This window comes from Photinus pyralis, unplaced genomic scaffold (assembly GCF_008802855.1).
Source record: "Photinus pyralis isolate 1611_PpyrPB1 unplaced genomic scaffold, Ppyr1.3 Ppyr1.4_LG6, whole genome shotgun sequence".
Lineage (NCBI taxonomy): Eukaryota > Metazoa > Arthropoda > Insecta > Coleoptera > Lampyridae > Photinus > Photinus pyralis.
Genome location: NW_022170663.1, coordinates 35,654,511 through 35,670,019, shown reverse-complemented (window position 1 = coordinate 35,670,019; position 15,509 = coordinate 35,654,511). Strand labels below are relative to the sequence as shown.

Genomic DNA, 15,509 nt, shown 5'->3' with positions numbered 1-15,509 from the left:
AAATGAAACAGAGGAACAATATGTTAGAAGATTGGACGAACTCGGGAACGATATGAGAAAACTTGGTGTGGGAAGTGCTATATTAGCCGGCGATTTTAATGCGGCCTCTCCAGTGTGGGGCTCGACCAAAGCAAACAAGAGAGGGAATACCCTGTTAGAATGGACAGCCACTTACGACCTCGCCATTCTGAATAGGGGGAAGACACCAACCTTCGTACGCGGGGAGAAGTGCTCCCACATAGACCTTACCTGGTGCTCCGAAATACTGCGGGAGAGAATTACGAACTGGGAAGTGAAGGAGGAAGAAACGTTAAGTGACCATCGCTATATAACATGGCAACTGGCATCGGAAATAAAAGACAAGGTTGAAGACGCCGGTCCAACGAGTGGGTGGAACACTAACAAATTGAATATAGATAAATTATTAAATGAAATTGAGAAACTCAAAGGCAGGAGCATCCCAGACGCGAGACAGCTAAGGGCAGAGCTAACAAGGATGTGCGAAGCCACAATGCCCCTGAGAAAATGCAAAGGGAGAGGCACCTACTGGTGGAATGACAGTATCGCCCAGATGAGGAAGAAGTGTATACGCCAGAGAAGGGAGGTGACGAGGGCAAGGAAGGCAGACAAACCGCTCGCGGAATTGCTGATTACCCTTAAGAGTTGCCGAGATGACCTAAAACAAGCAATAAATAAAAGTAAGAAGAACTGCTGGCAGAAGCTGTGCGATGAACTAGACCAAGACATCTGGGGAAGCGGGTATAAAATTGTGGCCGGAAAGTTCAAAAGAAGGGAGCACCTCGTAGGGTGGGACGACGAGACTCTCTACCAACTGATGAAGGACCTCTTCCCCAATAGAGAAGCGATGACACTAGACGACACGGCTGACGGCGATTTCGAGGAGGTCACCGACACTGAAGTGATAGCTATGGCTAGACAGCTACCCAATAACAAGGCTCCAGGAGCGGATATGGTGCCAGCGGTGGTGGTGAAACAGACAATTATGAAGGTACCGGAAATTATGAGCAAGCTGGCGAATAAATACCTACGATTAGGCCATTATCCGACGGAATGGAAGCAATCCCGCTTGGTGCTCATACCCAAGGGCAACGGAAAACTCAGACCCATATGCTTAACGGATTTTATTGGGAAGATTTTTGAAAAAGTCATTAAGCAAAGGTTGGAGGCGGCCACTGGGAGTAAAATCGCAAATCGGCAATACGGTTTCCGCAAAGGAAAGTCTACGGGAAAGTCTACGGTGCAGGCGATTAAGGCGATAGCGGAATTTAGAAACTTGGCCAACACCGGGACACGCAGGACGAGGAAAATATGCCTCGTGGCGTCGCTTGATGTGGAGAACGCATTTAACTCAGTCACGCACCCGGATATAGTCAGAGCAATGGAGGAAAAAGGGGCACCGCCGTACCTAATTAAGATTATAAAGAGCTACCTTACAAACAGGATTATTGAGGTGCAGAAACCGGAAGGAGGCCTGCTTAAGTTCAGCCCGAAAGCAGGAGTACCACAGGGGGGAGTACTAGGGCCCACACTGTGGAACTTAGCGTACGATGAAGTGCTGAGGCTGCGCGTTCCGCAAGGAGTGTCCATACTTGGTTTTGCGGACGACATTACAGTAATGGTAGCAGATAGGGATATGCAGACAGCCGTACAGAAATTACAGGCAGCGGTAACTCTAATTAAAAGGTGGATGGACAAAAAAAAGTTGCGGATGGTACCGGAAAAGACTAAGGTAGCGCTACTGTGTGGAAGGAGGAGGCTGGGCGAGGTCTCGCTGAATATACTAGGCCAAGTGATTCAAGCGGAGAAGGCTATTAAAGTATTGGGGGTCGTAATAGACAAGAACGGCTCTTTCATAGAGCACATTAGGTATGTGACCGACAAAGCCATGAATACTTATACGGCCCTCAATAGAATAATGCCCAACAAAGGAGGAGCTAGGGCTTCCAAGAGGCGTGTACTGTGTAGTGCAGTGGAGTCGGTGTTGTTTTACGCGTGTGAAGTGTGGGCGAGTGCGCTGGCGCGGGGGAATGCTAGGAACCTTATCAATAGGATATTAAGACAGTTGGCGATCCGAGTGGCGTGCGCGTACCGGACAGTTGCAACCGAGGACATTTGTGTAGTGGCCGGAATACCACCGGCAGAAATTGCGGTGAAGGCGAGGGCCAATAAATGGGGAAAGGAGAGGACATGCATGGAGTGGCAACTGCAATGGGATAAAAGGACATCCTGGACGAAAACCCTCATCCCGGACGTTAGACAATGGATAGGTCGCGGGCACGGCGAAGTTAATTACACCCTCACGCAATTTTTAACCGGCCACGGGGAAAATGGGAGATACCTACACAAGATCGGGAAGAGAGGAAATGAAGACTGCGTAGACTGTGGATTGGTGGACGACAAGGCGCATGCGATTTACGAATGCCCGAGGTGGTATGGTGAAAGGGCAGAGATCAATAGGGCCATAGGCACAACTTTAACACCGCAGAACACGATTAACATTATGTGCACGGACGAGGAAAAGTGGCGTTTAGTTAATAGCCTCTGCCAGAAAATAGTGGGTACCAGAGAGAAAGAAGGCCTGGTAAACGGGTAAAGACGCGAATATGCATATGGCCAGAAGAATGCCCCTCGGCGATGCCTGGCCGGACGTTATGTAGAGGAATTAGGGAGAAGGGGTTTAGTGGGTGCAAGCCCCACACTGCCTCCACTATAGACCCAAGTGGGGGCGTGCGTATAGGCATTCCCTAATTCCCATTAATAATATAAAAAAAAAAAAAAAAGCTTTTCATCCAATATGTGAGTTAAATGATCTATATTCTATACCTACTAATTAAACACGTAGACGTAAACGAAACAAACGCATTTATTCAATAAAAAGTACAACAAAGTACATATTATACTTAATAAAGTTGAAGAGTAAGGCTACTTAGTACTTATGCATGACATTCCATGGGTGTTTCACACCCAAGCTGAATGTGATGCATTTAACAGTGAAGTGAAGTTAAATGTTACTATCTACGTACAACAAAAATGAATCTTTCAACACCCAGATATGCTCTTATCTGCCAACTACTACATCATCTGCGTGTTGCTATAACATCACAGTTGCATCCTTGCGGAGGATCACCGCACTCGGCTACATCTTCACCTTCATACATATTCCTTATTTTACAAGCATTCCAGATTGCACAGCTTGCAGTGCACGCCCAGTCAATTTGAGCATTAGCCTGGTCTATAAAGACGGCAAATACAACTATCACCATCAGCGTAATTAATGCCACTTTCTAATTCAAATAATATAAAAGAGATAACTAGGAAATGTGAATTAACAAATGACTTACCTTCATGACTCTGGATGTAGACGATGCGTTAAGAAGAATGGTGTCTGTTTTGTTGGTTAATCCGTTTTTATACCTATGGGGAGATTACCTACTTTATCGCAGATTTACAACCTTGTTATGCATAAGTAGCTACTACCGTCATATTTTGAATGATCTACTACATTTACACATGGTCAACAAAAGAACGAAATTAATCTGATTATTTCCACGTACTAAACTTCGTGTTACAGGGGCGATTTCGAACCAAAAACAACGATGGAATCTTCTCGAGGGATAGAGAGTTCCCTACTCCTTTCTAACGCATTAAAAACGTTAATACTATGATTGTGTAACCAGGTGCATCAGCGTTGTGTATTTACCATATTTGTATCTGGCGTTACCTGAAGAATTGTTTAGTTTCAAAGTTTCAAATATTTCAAGTTTAATGGTATCTATCATTCATTAAGATTGTTAGGAAGTCAAAACAATATTTTCAATTTCTATTAAGGCGGGGGATGAGTTTAACGTTCTGGGAAATGTCTTATTTCTAATAGGTACATGGTTTATAGAGTTGTATGCAGAGAAAAATGTCTTCTATTGGTGGGAAACGATTAATGCCACGTAGAAAACAATTTTAGAGTACGTCATTTTAGATGCAAGATGACTTTGGAAACGACACTTATTTAGGTGGAAGCGAATACGACTCATATTTTAGCACCAAGGTCTACAAACACGAAAACGATGTATCTATTTGTTTTCTACAGTTTTATCGTTTTATGATTTGCTAACATTGTATGTCTTAACTTTTCGAGGATCATGATAAAAAAATCAAATACAAAAACCTGTAAGAAAAAGTTAAGGCTAACAGTGCCTTTTTGAACACACAACCCGTATACAAAACGGGCAAATAAAAAAAAAACTCCAAATTATTTGGTCCAGACAACTTTTAAAACTCACAGTTCTTCGGTAATCCAATAACTTGTTGGATGAGGTTAACCGATAATTATCATGGTTGATCGGGGGGTAGGATTTTTAATTAAACAACACTTGCTCAAAACAGAAAACTGGACAACGACTTTGTCTTCTTAACTGAGGTATCGCAGGCGCAAAACTTGTAACGTAAAAAACTTCTATATTCGGCAAAAACTTGCTCGTAATAAATTAGCACGGCAATCGTATACGCTTTTTCAATCGACCCGAAAAACAGCCTCGTTTATTTTTCATTCTTCGTAACGGGCGATCAAAAATGATTTGCTGTCGAGTCGCCTTTGGAAGTTCAAGTATAATAGACTATGGTAGTACTTTATACGGCAATGCATCCAAGGATAAACTTAAAAGGATCGACGTTATGCAAAATAAAGCTCTGAGACTAGCCATAGGAGCCATGCGTTCGACACCAATAAATGCGTTGCTAATTCAAGCACAAGAACCCCCGCTACACCTGCGTCGCAAGTTTTTGGCAGTCAAATACGTAGCTAAAATCCTAGCAATAAACGCTAACTCCAAAGTAAACAATCTCACTGTTTTGGATTTATGTTCTAGGTTTTGGCAAAATAAAAGTTCTCCACCCTTAACCGAAGCGTACTCATTAATTAAATCGTTTAACTCGAGCATTTTTCCACTAAGTAATTTTGAGATAGCGTTTGGGGAATATTTAAAGGGCCTCGAAGTAGTTTTTCCACCGTACACTGGGCAGCCCGACCACGATCGTAAGCTCCACACCTCCATTACAGCTGAACTTAGGGATCACATAATTTTGTATACAGACGGATCAAAGGGTGATCAAGGCTGTGGATGCGCATTCGTAAACGCGAGAAGCCAAGAGAAAGGATGTTTTAAACTAAACGATTCTACATCCATATTTACAGCAGAAGCATACGCAATCTGGCAGGCACTGCTCCACTGTGGGGATAGCGCGTCTAGTAATAAGGTGGCGATCATGACTGATAGTTTTAGCGTGCTGCAAGCTTTAAAAAACTACAATAAGATAGGAAGATTACAATCAAACCCTATAGTTTCCAACATTACATTAAGAGCTCTGAAGTTTAAAAGGAATGTAAAATTTTATTGGATTAAAGGGCACAGCGGTATTAATTCTTCTTAATGAGCAGGTGGACATGTTGGCAAAGAAAGCCATCAAATCAGATACAGGGTGATTCCTATAGTACCTGCCACCGTTTGGGAGCGTGTAGGTGGTGCGTAGGGGAGTATTTTGATATAGGACACTTGGGGTCGGAAATCTAAAATAAGGGTGACAGAGCCAAATTTACCTTCTGGAATTTCGCGCCTGTAGGTAGGCAACCCAACCGGCCGGCGGTGCACACGGAGCGATCTCAGGCGGCGATGTGTGGCTGACACTTGATCAGAATTTTGTTTAAACCCACGAAATCCCGTCTGCAACGACGCGTATCAAGTGAATAAACACTATGGCACGTTTTACTAACACGGAATACGCGGACATGCACTTCATGTACGGATTGGCAAATGGTAACGCACGAGCTGCACGACGAGCGTACGCTGAGCGGTATCCAAACCGTCAGTTACCCTGCAGACAGGTCTTTCAAGAAGTTCACTTCCGACTGTGCGAGACAGGGCAATTGCAGGTAAGCTGACGGAGGCTTAACTTTACACACAGATTCGTGATGCACATCGATACTTGGGTCATTTAAGCACCCATTTCGAAAAGTTTGTTTGTTTACACCGACCTCCTCCTATTTCGCAGCCCACTAGCGCCCGTGATCGCGATCGCCCGTTGGTAAATGCCTTAGAGGAGGATGTGTTGGAACGTTTCGAGGCAAACCCGCGTACTAGCACTCGACTTGTAGCAGATCAGGTGGGTTGTAGTCAACACACAGTGTGGAACATCGCCAACAACAACAACTTACACCCCTATAAGTTTAAGAAAGTGCAAGAGTTACGGCCGGGTGACCATGAAAGGAGGCTGGAATTCTGCAACTTAGTCGTCCAGGAGGAAGAAGCTAATCCGAACTTTCTGAGGAGCGTGCTAGTTACTGACGAGAAAGGATTCTCAAGAGAGGGGACCTTCAATCCTCGTAACAGCCACTACTGGGCGGAGCACAATCCTCATGAAACGTTTACGCGAGGATACCAGGACAAGTTTTCTTTAAACGTTTGGGCTGGCATCCTGGGGGACAACCTACTGGGGCCTTACATCCTCCCTCCGCGTCTAAATGCCCATAATTACCTGATTTTCCTGCGCGAGGTGCTACCAGAACTTTTAATGGATGTTCCAGTGAACTTGTACTGGGACCACTGGTTCCAGCACGATGGGTGCCCTGCTCACTACGGGCGGCAGGTGAGGGAACACTTGGACCAAACCTATCCGGACAGATGGATCGGCCGTGGAGGTGCGGTGGAGTGGCCTGCCCGCTCGCCCGACATCACCCCATTAGATTTTTACTTGTGGGGTGTGATGGAAGCGCACGTCTACGAGACTCCCGTCGAATCCGAAGAGGACTTAATTGCGCGCGTCGTCATGGCCGGAGAGGCTGTTCGCCAGGACATAGGAGTCTTCACGCGAGTTCGAGGGGAGTGGTTGGCTAGATGTAGGAAGTGCATTGAGAACAACGGTGGCCACGTTGAACACTTGTAAACGTTATTGCTTTTGACTGTCGTTTTCCCTCCTTCCCTCCCATGTCGCTTCCTCGCGCTAACTCGCTCTGCATCGCTCCGCGCGAAACGTCGGTCGGTTGGGTTGCCTACATACAGGCGTGAAATTCCAGAAGATAAATTTGGTTCTGGCGCCCTTATTTTGGATTTCCGACCCCAAGTGTCCTATATGAAAAGACTTCCCCTAGGCACCCCCTATACGCTCCCAAACGGTGGCAGGTACTATAGGAATCACCCTGTATATTTCGAAAACAAAATTGCAAAATCTGATTATATAGGTGTGGCAAAGTCCGATATTTTAAAGACCCAATGGACAGTACATTGGAAAAATGCTTATAGCATAAAACCCACACAGTATGCCTTAATTCATCCGGAAGTAACACTTCGTCCGTGGAGTAACTCCAAAAACGTTGTCTCTCGCAGATATGACGTCATAATAGCCAGATTGAAGTTTGGCCACGGAAGATTTCCCGCGCACCTGCACAAGATCAAAGTGTTGGATAGCCCGCAATGTGCTTGCGGTGAACCTGTTGCAGACCTTAATCACATTTTTTTTAACTGTCCCTTGAATAAAACACATACATATAAATTGTACGAAGGACTGCAGAACAAGGGAATTGTGTTCCCATTAAATATAGTCACCGTATTAAGAAGTAACGACCGAGGGGTGTTTGATCTGCTAGTGGATTTTATTCATAAAATCAAACTAAATATTTGACCGTATATAAATTCATATAAAATTCTGTTTTCCGCTGTCTTATCCTCTGTGCCACCCTATTCCTCGTTAACCATGGTCGTGTACAGTATTGTCATTGAAAAGCCTTGATAGATCTCTGGGCGAGAAGCGAGTGTCCTTGTTTCTTCCCATAGTATGTTACCGTGGCTAAATGGGCTTAGATCCCCGAAAAAAGCCTTATAAAAAAAAAGTACCGTGTAAACAAAAATTCCAAAGGTGACTTGACAGCAACTCAATTTTGATCGCATGGTACTATAAGTTCAGTATCGTTGTTCCCCAGCGATTTCAGAAACACCACTTCGTCGACCGTATACCTGCATTCGTTATCTTGCACGTGGTGTTGTTAATAAACAAGGGCAATTAATTTGTCCGACAACACCATTTTACAAAAACATCTCACCAGATAAAAACTATTTCTTGTATCGAAGTACCCGGAATTTCTGCATTGCGTTTGCCGTTTACGAGGACCACCCTGTATAGTAACTTTCCGCGATGCCATGGAGACCAAGAGAGGCCGTAATTAATTAGTCCGCCTACGACCATTCCTGTTGGTATTTTGGAATTATTTTTGTAACCACCGAAGGGTCTTGTCCTGGAGAAGATGGACAATTAATATTTTTTGGTTTCAGCGCCGTTAATTGTTTATAGGCCGTTTTAGTTCCCCATAATAAGTAAAAGCAAGGATAGAACAAGTTCCGAAGCGAGTTGTTTTGCTCGTTATCAGTTGGCGGCGTGCCTGCAAGAATTAGATAACCGTCAGCCGGCTCTGTGCCCGAAAACTTGCAATTAACATAAAGTTAATTTTTGTAAATTAGTTCATGAGGTTCCGTTTATATGGCCTTTCGAGTATGTATAATTAGCATGCACTAATTAAATGAGTTATAGTAAAGAAGTGCCGATTGAGAAGCTGTCGGTGTCAAATTGTTTGCGCTTAATTAACAAATCGATTGCCAGATGTTTGGGAATTTTAGCACGACCAGGAGCCGAGTAATTAATTAAAAATCGAATTGATTGGTTTCGATTTCGTATTGAATTTGCGACGAGTTGGATTTTTCCTGTTCCGCTTCTACCAAATTGGGATTTCTTTATAATGAAAACGCTCAATTTTTGGAATCCTCTTTTGCGTTCTACTTGCCGTAACTAAGTCCGTAACTACTTTTGCCATTTTTGAGTACCGTAAGTAAGTTAGATCTTTTGTCTGTTTTGTTTTTTACCGTAAGTCAATCTGTACCGTTTTCCTTTTAATTATAGTTTCATTTAGTTTTGGCCTTAAGCTTAACGTACCGTTTCTTTTACTTATCGTTACACCGTTTTGCCGCTGCAATAGCCAACCGTTATTCAAGGAAAATTACCGCCACGGCCGTAGGCCTTATTTTGTTTTAGGCACAGTACCACCGCAATTTGTTGGACCTGACCGCAGAATTTCTGCAGTTAACATCTTAGACTGAGACTACCTCCGAGAGTACCGAGACCAACCGTCCTTCCGTGATTACCGCCGGCCTCGTCCAGGCGCATGATTTTCGTATGGTGGCGCTCGAGTCCGTCCATCCGTCCCCTGTACCGCCGTTTGGCCGACAACTGATTGCCGCCGACTACCACTTGAGGAATTACAATATATATACAGGGTCATTCTTGACGAGCGTCAGTTAGAAAGATATGGAAAACCTTTGAAAATTAAGCTAAACTGATAAGTCCTTTAAGGGTTTTGGCACATGATGAATTGAACTAAAATATTTTCAAAATTGCGCCACTTCCGGAAATACTGGAAGTAGCCATCAACTTTGTTATTTTAAATAGGGACCCCCTATTTTTTCTACATTTTTGGATTCTACGTCTAATTTGGAGTACAACGATACCCCATAGTTGACCCTTTGCTCCAAGGGCTTCGCCGATATTCAAGTTTTTGTGTCAAAAATTTGAATTTGCAGAGGTAATTTTAAAAATTTATTATTCGAAAACGGTGAGAGATATTGCAAAACAGTTTTCAATGCTTTATTAAGGAAAGATCGAATTTTCTTATGGTATGCGTAACAGTCTAAAAAAGTGAGACTACGTCACTTTTTCAAAGCTCTCAACTTTTAAACTTTTAAATATCCGTAACTCCATTTTTTCAAATGGCACCCCCCATTTTGTTCTTCACCCTTGTTTTCCTTTTACCCAGACCTTTAATTTGATGCAAAATGTCAAAAGCTGCTTCAAACGGTTTCCGAGATATTCCATGTTTTAGTTGCTTCTTGTGGAAAATTGATAAAAAAATTAAGTCGCTTGATGTTATTCTTTCGTTTTTATTCGCAATTCGCAAATTACTACAACATTTCACGAATAACGGTATCTTTCAAACAAAAATACAAAAAAGGAAGCCTGTGGTAGACTCTGAAGAACAGGAAATAACTGTACTGGTGTATTTTGCTGCAAATCCAACTGCATCGCTTAATGATATCCAAAGAGAAATTGACATATCAGACACGAGTGCACAAAGAATGGCGCCACTTCCGCAAATACCGGAAGTAGCCATCAACTTTGTTATTCTAAATAGGGACCTCCTATTTTTTTAATTTTTCGGATTCTACGTCGAATTTGGAGTACAACGGTACCGTTATTCCTGAAATTTTGTAGTAATTTGCGAATTGTAGCCTATGTGGGTTGCGCCTTGTCAGGGTATCTTTCGGAAAAAAGACGACAACTCCTGGCAGCTATTCGATTACAATCACCATCTATTAATATTAAGTTCACAAAATCTTCATTAGTGTAACCCAAACGAGCCATTATTGACCAGAAGTGTAAGTCACAGAATAAGACCTTCACAGAACAGAAACATAAATGGCGCTAAATTGTCACTGATTACAGCGTTTCCCGTGGTTGTATGGAGAACTATTTATCACAGACTCAAATATTTTTTTGCAAAACCTGTAATTTTGCTCGTTACAGGAAATATTTTTACCGTCGATTTTATACGTACACAGGTTTTCCACATGTCAATTTTGACTTTTGAAAGATTTAAAATATGAACAAGTTATGTGACCGTAAAATGTGTTGTGTGTCGGATTGTAACAATAAAATATCAAAAAGGCATCGTTTCCCACATTTTGAAACAGCTTGTTTTATGCTTGAAACGCGAAGAGGGTTGAAATGTGCTGTTATTTTTTTCCTATTTATGCAAGGTAAGTAACAGGTACAAATTGACGCAGAATTATTACCAACTGTACCTATAGGCGCAAAAGGGTGTAGACTTGAGTTTTATATTTATATAGATGTAGATACTTATATTGTAATTCGTTTTAGATAATTCAACAACTTCCACCCTCGCTTCTCAAGTAACCAGTAAGCACCAGGATCAAGTTAACATTTGTTGTCAAAAACTTGTGTGACAATTTGCTGAAACGGTTTTATCACCTCTTGGAACAAAAATTTAGTTCTAAAGATATTTTTTAACAAAAATATGTAGTCCAAACAGCAATTAAAACCAAATATTTCGTAGGACAACTCGTTACGTAAGGATCTTTTTGCAAAGTGTTAACTTCTACAAAGCGTAAGTTGCACTTACTTCTGAGTTTTATATGTAATTTGTAAACATGTTATTTAAGATGTCTGTGTTAAATAATGTAATGTGATTGTATCTAAATATACTTGCAATTTAACAACTGTGTATTCTTTATCTATATTTGTGATTTAGATCGAATTGGGGAAATTACTTCATGGATTTAGAAGCTGGTCACCAGATGGCGCTACTCTGATTTTGATGCTTTAGTTCACAGTACACCCACCAGGGTCCGCCAAAATACCATACAAATAAAGTCACTAGATATAGAAAGTACCGCAATCATCCGCCATTTTTGGGCAAATTTGCTGCCAACTTAAAAAAATTGACAAATAAAATCTGAATAGCTGTCATTTTTTATAACCTAACTTCATAGTACTGTCATGTTTTATAAAAATATATACAGATATCTCCAAACAGGTGGAACAATCCCTAACATTAAAGTTACTAGAATCTGGTAACTTCCGCCATTTTTGGGCAAAAATCATGCGTTCTCTCTCTAACACACGAGCACAATGGATTGCGGTACTTTCTATATTTAGTGACTTTAATACAAATCATAGATATATAAATACATAGATACAGCCATACCCCAACATAGTTCAAAAGGACGTACCATCTATTACCATCACTTTCGGCACATTAATTACGTATAGCGCTATCCTTTATAGAGGTACCCTGAGCATGGAAGACAAGATTCGCATTATTTATTATAACTGTCAATCAAATTGTTAGCACAAATCGCACAGAAAATTATCATATTTGAGACTTTACAACATAAATAAACCGCCTTTTTATTTATTTAAATCGCATAGCAGCAAGAAATGTTACATTTAAAATGGAAGATGTTACTTAGAAAGCTGGCAAATGAAGAATTTGAAAAAATTACAGCTGACAACTGGAAGAAAGTGTGTGAACATGTGGAAAGTGATTAATTTAAAAGAGAAGTTATATTGGTTGATGTTTCTGAACTTTAAAATAAGTGTTAATAATGACAGTGATTATTCGGATTGTGAACTTTTACAAACGTAATGAATGTTCACTAAATGAGTATTATCACATTGGATATCATTGTTAAGATGTTGTATTTATTTTAAATAAATGTACACGTGTAGCTTACTTACTACAATTAGCACTATAATTTCAAAAAGAAAACCCACCGATTGGACATATGCCGAAAGGTAGGCAAGACGCGTAGCGACCAAAATTTGATATTGCACGCACACACAGTCTATAAATCTCGTTTTCCTAAGAATATTGCACGGATCCTTCTTTGTGATCATGATACAAACGCACTGCATCAACATCATATAGGCCAAAATGATAATTGGAAACGAATTCACTTCCTGTCGCAACGTAATCTCCGTTACCATTACGCCTAAAACCAGGCAATTAAAATGTTGAACATAATCTTTACTTACTTACGGTTTTTTTGATATTCTGCAAGCCAGCAATGAATTCACTGCAGCACATCATGCCAAACAAGGTAAACATAGTCCCAAATTTGAATGGCGTAGCTCTATGTAATAAAACTATTTCAGGAATAACAATTATGGACGCGTCTATCATTATGGCAAGCACTAATCTTATTCGTATTCAATTGATAACGCAATAATTACATAATATTTAGTGAAAAAACCGCCCATCATGTTTAGGGCGAATATTTTTAGTTAGATTTGATTTCGCGCGATCGTGAAATGTGTCAACTGTCACATGACTTATGAGACGCGCTAAGTTTGTTTTAAGCGTCCGATTCGCGTACGACATAGTGGTTAATGCAATAAAAAGAGATAGAACATGTTTCTTCTTAGTTAGAAAGTAATGGAGAGATGTACAAATTTCTTTGATATGTTTTTTAAAAACCGAGGTACGTTTGTTAAGGATGGCTGTATCTAGGTATTTATATATCTATGATACAAATTTGTAACATTGCTGTTTCTATTCTGAGAAGGCCGTATTCTGTGGTGTAAGTTCAAACAGCGAAAAATTTGACGTTTAAACATTATCATAATAAAAACAAAAGAATAACATCAAGCGACTTAATTTTTTTATCAATTTTCCACAAGAAGCAACTAAAACATGGAATATCTCGGAAACCGTTTGAAGCAGCTTTTGACATTTTGCATCGAATTAAAGGTCTGGGAAAAAGGAAAACAAGGGTGAAGAACAAAATGGGAGGTGCCATTTAAAAAAATGGAGTTACGGATATTTAAAAGTTTAAAAGTTGAGAGCTTTGAAAAAGTGACGTAGTCTCACTTTTTTAGACTGTTACGCATACCATAAGAAAATTCGATCTTTCTTTAATAAAGCATTGAAAACTGTTTTGCAATATCTCTCACCGTTTTCGAATAATAAATTTTTAAAATTACCCCTGCAAATTCAATTTTTGACACAAAAACTTGAATATCGGCGAAGCCCTTGGAGCAAAGGGTCAACTATGGGGTATCGTTGTACTCCAAATTCGACGTAGAATGCGAAAATGTAGAAAAAATAGGGGGTCCCTATTTAAAATAACAAAGTTGATGGCTACTTCCGGTATTTCCGGAAGTGGCGCCATTTTGAAAATATTTTAGTTCAATTCATCATGTGCCAAAACCCTTAAAGAACTTATCAGTTTATCTTCATTTTCAAAGGTTTTCCATATCTTTCTAACTGACGCTCGTCAAGAATGACCCTGTATACAATATACATTATAATATATATTTAATTAAATTAGCTTTGAAAATACTTCCACTAATTGGTTTTATTTCCTGAAGCTAACCGGCTATGCGCTAGCAGCTGAAATTCGTCGCTTTTTTTACTTCGAAATTACGATTACATGACTTAAACAATTACTAAGTTTACAATTAAAAAAACTAACATTAAAATGACAATTTAAAAATTTTACATACGGGATGTCCCAACTGCTATTTCCAATGCTTAAGCCGAAATTACGTTAACAACACTTAGATTTTTAAATGAAGGGTGGCTCGCTTCTCATCCTCGGCATTGCTTCACCATAAAGAAATGACCCGTCACCCGTTTAGTTCACACTACAATATTTCTAGCAAAATGTAGTGGCGTGGTGTCATATCCCGTACGTAAGTATCGTAGGCCTCGCCCGTACTCGCTATTTCCGCGAGTATTTCCATAGATACCACTAACTACTACCAAAGAATATACTACGGTAACACATTGAGGCGAGCAACCATTGCTTTTCATTGAGATGTAATTGATTATGGTTCGCATCCGAGAGCGCCCTTTCCCGTAAATAGTTAAATTTCGATGTTGTTAAAAGATCGCTTGATACGACGTGTTTATCTCGACGTGTACCGTTAATAACCCCAACCCGGAGACGGCTAAATATTTTCGCGGAAGACAAATTTAGTTTCCGCTGATTAGAATTTCACTTACCCGAAAACGAAAGGGTTTTTATTAATGGCCTAATCGTACAAATTTTAATAAAAATTAGCGTGTGTTAGAAAAAACGAAATGCCCGATTTACCGTTTACCCATCCAAGTATTTTGCAACCCTGGCGGTGTTGCAATGGGGGTTTACAGTATAGTTGAATTCCGCAATTTTTAATTTAATAAGCGTGTACCTGAAACCATAAAACATTGGACTGTAAAAGTTTATTTAAAAATAGAGGCTGATTAGCAAAAAAATAATGAACATGTGCGGTTTTAAAGGTTTATTCAAAACGATATGATTGTGGCGGGCTCTGTGACGTAATAAGCCCGACCAATCAGCTCCTAGAACCATTCAGATGACATAACGACTTGGCAATATTGCAGGAGAATGGAATTTATAACTTGCGTCATCTGTCACAGGCACCTGTCACTTTCGTGCTAGATGCAGTTAAACATCCCTCTCAAAATGTCAAATGTGACAAACGTCAGACCCTCGCGTAAGGTTGCCAGCTCACTTCTACGGGATTGGTTGTAGGTTTGTGACGTATTTAGTCTGAAGCGTTTCAAATTCGGACTAAAAACACAGCTTTTCAATAATTTATTTTGGGTTTATTTTACTCGCAAATAAAAATTGAGGACACACGGGTCTTTTGATTTTTAATGTACTTTGTGGATCAGAAATAAATAATGAAGGCGGGATGACCCCATTATCATCGATAACCAACTTTCCTCCAAAACCACATTCCTTTTTGTGGAGCGATTTGTCACCTGACTCACGACCTACTACGGTGTCACATTATGATACCTTTTGTTTTTTGTGCTATCAAAATTTGAAAAATGACATAAAAATAGATGGGACCGCTCAACGGATGAC

General features: G+C 40.5%; 1 protein-coding gene and 1 long non-coding RNA gene across 2 annotated transcripts in view; both read right to left on the bottom strand.

The window, feature by feature from the left end:
- The window catches only part of LOC116173018 (beta-1-syntrophin-like), a 131,528-nt gene that overhangs the window by 39,921 nt on the left and 76,098 nt on the right, over window positions 1-15,509 (bottom strand). The window lies entirely within an intron of this gene.
- Window positions 2,867-3,523, bottom strand: LOC116173019. Its single transcript, XR_004145831.1, has 2 exons — window positions 3,363-3,523; window positions 2,867-3,305 (listed from the first exon to the last, which is right to left on the bottom strand). It is a non-coding gene; the product is annotated as an uncharacterized LOC116173019 (long non-coding RNA).